Raw genomic sequence first — 4,695 nt, forward strand, 5'->3', positions numbered from 1 at the left:
TTTTCACACAGAGGGTGGTACGTGTATGGAATGAGCTGCCAGAGGATGTGGTGGAGGCTGGTACAATTGCAACATTTAAGAGGCATTTGGATGGGTAAATGAATAGGAAGGGTTTGGAGGGATATGGGCCGGGTGCTGGCAGGTGGGACTAGATTGGGTTGGGATATCTGGTCGGCATGGACAGGTTGGACTGAAGGGTCTGTTTCCATGCTGTACATCTCTATGACTCTATAACTCAACATAATGTTCAGGAAAAGTTCCTACAGCAATATCTAGGAATGTTATTCCAATCTACCATTTACACTGCTATTGTTGCAGTCTACATTCTTGTAGTTAACATCCCCCCTTGTAAGTACTCAGGAATGTTAGCATCTCTTGAATTTCAAATCATTTTTTCCCCCCTAAAGATCCTTCAAACTAACTGGTTTACCTATATAGTACATTGAGCAAAACCATTCTCCAGTACAGCAACACTCTTCCTAACTAATACTACCACCCCTTCTTTTCTGGAGATCATGTACCTAAGAATATTTAACACCCAGTCCTGCCTTTCCTTAAACCAAGTCTTGTTATGATGTCTTGTTTCCACATGGCAATTTGCACCTGTAAATCCCCAAACTTTCTTACTATTCCTTATGCATCCACATACATGCACATTAACTGACTTAGTCTTCATTACTTTCTTCCTTACTCAGATTTCAACTATTGATTTCCTACTCTTTTATACAAGTACCAACTATCTAATTATTCTATTCATCCTGATATTTCCCTGATGTTCTTAGATCATTCACTGCTGTCAGATTAGTTTAAAATTGAGTATTGTATCCAATTTTAGGTCCCTTACTTGCATGAGGACATAATTGATTGGACACAGCTCAGGAGATCCGTTACACTGATGCCAGAGAGGAGGGATTTGCAAAGAAAGGTGATGGGTTTAAAAAAGCAGGTCAGAGTCTAAGAATATACTAGTGAGTAATTAATCTCCCCAAAGCTTGGCCACCATTACAAGGCACAAGTCAGGAGCATGATGGATATTCCTCAATAGCCTAGATGCATGCAACCCCATCAATGCTCAAGACGTTTGACACCATCCAGGACAAAGCAGTCCACTTGAATGGCACATCCAGAAACATTAACTCCCTCTAACACTATGATCTATGAGATGCGCACTCGATATTCACCCAAAAAGATCCTCAGACAGCACCTTTAACTCATGACCAATTTGACCTAGAAGGACAAGGGTCAGCAGATACATGAGAGCACCACCTCTCCAAGCCAGACTTGTAAATTTATTGCTGTTTCTTCACTGTCACTGGGTCAAAATCTTGGAATTCCCTCCCAGATATAATTGTTAATCTACCTGCAGCATGTGGACCACAGTAGCTCAAGGCAGCAGCTCACCACCATCTTCTCAAGAGCAATAGAGATTGGTCGGTTCAGCCAGTGTTGCCCACGTCCCACAAGAGACTAGGGAAAAAGAACACCAGAGGTATACCATGCTTGTCAAGATTTACTGCTGATATATCACAATGGTTTACTGTTCATCATTAGTACTCTAGGGTACAAATGAAATGACATATTACTCTGATTATTCTGAGAATTCTAAACAATTCTCAAATAAAAGAAAACAAATTTAAAAAAAAAGAAAATTGCTAAACTTCTAAGCAAGATGCCACCAGGATCCTGATGTTCATGTTGTAATCCAAGAACAACCAGAATGAATATAATTTGGGGCTGTTTGCATCCAATTTGGATCTGCACTTGTATTTAAAATCTGAAATTTACTTTTCTCGATGCTCTTTAAATGAGTGACACTATAAACACAGTCATATGATTTACCCATCTCAATCTGGTGGATAAGCAAGAGAAACAAAATCGATCATAGGCTAGACTTAGAAAACATGCATTTGCAAAGTTCAACAATGCATCACATTCAACTATTCAAGACCTTACTCAGAAAACAATGTCTTAAAATCAATACACTGCACTGTTTGGATTTTACAGAAGTTTAATAAAATCCAAAGTTTATTACACTTGACATCATGACAATTTACAAGCATTTATTCTTCTGTATTATGATGCCAGTTTAGTCAAGATTTCAATGTTAGTTCAAATATTAGTATCATTCTCTCTATTCAGATGGTGAGAAAGAGAGAGACAGAACAAGATTCCACACTTCAACAGCATAGAGGAAGCTACCATTAAGATCAAAGAGTTTATTTTTGATCATGATACAAAAAAGTGCAGATTTGCAAAACCAAAAATGCAGGTTTGCAATCAATGTGAAAAATCCAAGTCGAACTTAGAGGCACTCATACCTTTATGTTAAAATTGGTATTTTACATTTTACTACAGGATGATGGATTCTGCAGGTTGTAGAATGATTCAGAATTTTAGTTTCACATCATTTTATTACTCAATTATTCAGCATCTGTTGACCTGAAATGATCCTCATCCACTGTAGAATAGATGTGCCCTTCATTGCTCAGAAATTCTACTGCTTGCCTATATGGAAACAAAATTGTAATCGTAAGACTTTGAATATTTAATTGAACACACGATAGCCAGTTAAAAGTAACACTAACTTGATTGCAACGATGTTCATATTCTTCAGTGTTTTCCTCATGTAGTCAATGCTCATGCCTTCCTGTTCTCGACAGTTGCAAATCAAATTCAATACCTGAAAGGAAGGCTTTGTTTTAGCTATCATAAATGAAAGTTAGTTATACTGACAAAGACAAGACATTTTGTTAAGTTTCAGCTAGCAATTCAAGAGGAAAACTACACTTTATAATGCATGATAAGAGAGGGCTGATTGTTTGGCAAATGAACTTGGAAACAATGCCATGTGGAACACACTGGTTAACAATGATTAGTGATTATCTGCCAGACTTAGTTTAAACTTCATAAAAGGGACTCCACACATTTGAAAGGATAGTCAAATTATCTCTCTTTTCTCAATGTCCTGGTTGAGAAATTAGCTACTGGGCTCTCTTCCACTGTGTCACAAACTTAGCTTTGCCGGTTAGTATATACTTTGAGATTCCCAAGGTTCACCAACTTCGTAAATAGGAGGGCACAATATTTGTTCATTACATAAGCATTAAGTCGGGCACATCAAGGCCATGTTTCAGGATAGCACGAATGCCCTATTCAGAGAATGTCTTATTACATGACCACACAAACTCAAACAGCTCCAAGACAATCTCACATTTAGTCATGAAACATGCCCAGATTACTTGAGATTATTTTAGAAGCGGAAGGTATGTCACCCATGTGGACTACAGGTGAAACTAGCTGTTTAATTTAGTTGCTCAGTATCAACACAAATTATGCACACAACAAATGGAATGTTCAAGTAAAAATATATCCTGCTTATCATCCAGATGAGTAATCTGGTGTATGAATTTTAGTGCAGATGTGATGCCAGGTTTATCGAAGCCCCAAAGAGTGGTAGTGCTTATTAAAACAGCTATCAACTCTTCCTGCAGACAGAAAAGAGATTGTGAAAATACCCTCAACTATAGATTCTGGGGATACCAACACAAATTAATCTCAGCAGTTACAAGGTGGCAGCTGACCACCACTTTGTCAAGGGTGGACAGGATGGGCAATGCAGTTGGTCAGCTGGCAACTACCACAAACCGTTAAACTGAAGTGCGTTCAGAAAAGGTTTACCAGGATGCTGTCAGGAATGGAGGGCTTGAAATATAGAAATAGACTGTAAAGAATGGGACATTTTTTCACTGCAACATAGGAGTTTAGCAATGACCTTATTGAGATTTATAAAATGAGGGACATAGATAAGGTGAATGTCAATGATCTTTTCCCTAGGGTAGGGGAGTTCAAAAATAGGGGGCTTTTTTAAAAAAAGATGAGGGGAGAAAGATTTAAAAGAGATGAGGGGCAACTTTTTTGTTTTAGAAACAGTGGCTTGTGTGGACTGAATTGCCAGAGAAAGCGGTGAATGCAGGTACAGTTAAGGAAGAAGGGCTTATGAGAAATCCTGGACTAAACTGAAGATAAATGGTAAAGCACCCTGTCATGACCATAATCACTGCAACAATCACATTGACTTATCACACTGGCTATTACTGTGACAATAGGTTCCTCCATTAATGAGAATTCTCTTCAAACAATGGGGTCCACTATGAACTGGGGTTGACATTATCCACGTCTATCTGAATTAGCATCTGAAGTACCAATATAAATGAAAAACATTTTATACTACAGCAAGCATTTTATGAACCAGCATCTATGGTACCAAGAGTGTATTGGTTGATCAAAAATGTCCACATAGTAAATGCGAAAGCACTCAAGTGTTAGAAGCCTAATGCTGGGGGTACACACCTATACTTCATTTACAGCATAAATCGAATAATACCACACCCTTGTCTTAAATGATACTGGCAGCGATCGTTTTCACCTTGCACTCAACTGACTGCTCAGATATCATGATAATCAAGGTATTTAGCTGTGGCTTCAGCGGAACCCACCTACTGAGTGGGTGCCCTGTTATACGATAGCAAAGGAAACTTCTTTAACCCCCAGTTTATGGGGTTACCATTGTCCATTTGACTGTCCTGTATCTGGGGTAGCTGTCTGCATCCCCATGGTGAGCACGAACTGCTGGACCTTCGCTGGGCTGAGGTAGCTATCCAGCTCATCACTGGGGTCATTTACCCGCTCCGGTGT

At 38.9% G+C, this 4,695-nt stretch overlaps 1 long non-coding RNA gene across 1 annotated transcript; it reads right to left on the reverse strand.

Moving 5' to 3' along the window:
- Positions 1 to 203: 203 nt before the first annotated feature.
- On the reverse strand, positions 204 to 3,442 carry LOC122547894. The gene is made up of 3 exons (XR_006311114.1): positions 2,586 to 3,442; positions 2,319 to 2,505; positions 204 to 1,467 (listed from the first exon to the last, which is right to left on the reverse strand). It is a non-coding gene; the product is annotated as an uncharacterized LOC122547894 (long non-coding RNA).
- Positions 3,443 to 4,695: the final 1,253 nt, after the last annotated feature.

Source organism: Chiloscyllium plagiosum, unplaced genomic scaffold, assembly GCF_004010195.1.
Source record: "Chiloscyllium plagiosum isolate BGI_BamShark_2017 unplaced genomic scaffold, ASM401019v2 scaf_13888, whole genome shotgun sequence".
NCBI lineage: Eukaryota > Metazoa > Chordata > Chondrichthyes > Orectolobiformes > Hemiscylliidae > Chiloscyllium > Chiloscyllium plagiosum.